The sequence below is a fragment of the Echinops telfairi genome, unplaced genomic scaffold (genome assembly GCF_000313985.2).
Source record: "Echinops telfairi isolate 266 unplaced genomic scaffold, ASM31398v2 ScPeMD7_40;HRSCAF=151, whole genome shotgun sequence".
NCBI lineage: Eukaryota > Metazoa > Chordata > Mammalia > Afrosoricida > Tenrecidae > Echinops > Echinops telfairi.
This window is the reverse complement of record NW_022103938.1, coordinates 1,389,721-1,391,125: the sequence shown is the minus strand read 5'-3', so window position 1 is coordinate 1,391,125 and position 1,405 is coordinate 1,389,721.

The window sequence follows — 1,405 nt, the reverse complement described above, 5'->3', positions numbered from 1 at the left end:
CTGTGCTCTTACTTCTCCCCAAATAGATAAATTTGTCCTTTGAATGGTTCTTGGTACTCTAAATGTTCTTCTCCAGCACCACAATTCAAATGCATTGATTCTGCTTCAGCCTTCCTTATCCAATGTCCAACTTCCACATACATATGAGGCAATGGAGAACACCATGGCTTGGGTAATGCATACCTTAGTCCTCAAAGTAGCATCCTTGTTTCTCAATACTCTGAAGAAGTATTGAAATATGTCTAATGCAATATGTCTATTTACCTAATGCAATATGTCTTTTGATCTCTTGATTGCTGCTTCCATGAACATTTGTGGATCCCAGCAAGACAAATCCTTGACAACTTCAACCATTTTTCCATTTATCATGGTGTTTCCCATTGGTCCAGTGATGAAGATTTTTGTCTTCCTTATATTGAGCTGTCATCCATACTGAAAGCTAAAATCCTTTATCTTCATCAGGAGGTATTTAAAGTCTTCTTCACTTTCAATACGCAAGGCTGTGTCATCTGCACGGTAGGTTGTTACTAAGCCTTCCTCCAATCCTGATGGCACACTCTTCTTTGTGCAATCCAGCTTCTCTGATGATTTGAACAGACATATGGAACAAGTATGGAGATGGGATACAATCCTGACACACACCTTTCCTGAGTTTAGCCCGTGCAGTATTCCCTTGTTCCGTTTGCACAGCTGCCTCTTGATCCATGAGCACAATGAGTGTTCTGGGATTTCCATGCTTCTTAAGAGGGAATGGTATCAGACCTTAAATTGTGAAAACCTGGTTTAGAGATGGCTGTGGATGACAATGGAAGACCAGAATCCATGTGCAGAATCCATACATGGATTTAGTGATTACTGACCCACTGACTATGGTCCAGGGATGTGAATAGCCTTGTCACCAGACAGAGAGCATTGTAAAGTCAATTATGGCAGACATCACTGGGTTAGAATGCAATGCATCATCATTTGATCTCCCTTTGGACCCGTTTTGAAGTTGTTTATATTTAACAAAAAGATGGAGAGGAAATAGATATGGGTTAAGCCTCTGGTGGTGACTTCCATCTAATACAGACCAGGAATGTGGGTAACCTTGCTATCGTGCACAGTGCATTGGAAAGTGGATCATTGCAAATGAAGTTATGTTAAAATTTAACACCTTATCATCTGATCTCCCTCTTGAACCATTTCAAATTTGTCCTAATTTTTAATATTGTCTGCTTGATTTTTATTGACGTTTTATCTGTTTTGTTTTTTATTGTTTTTAGTTGGGGGTGGTGGTGGTATGTTTTTCTGTGTATGAAATCCAGGGTAGGAGGAGATGAGCCAGTCAGGGTGCGATGTAACAATGATGAGAAATACAACTTTCCTCTAGTTCCTAAATGTTTCCTCCCCGCTCCCACTACCA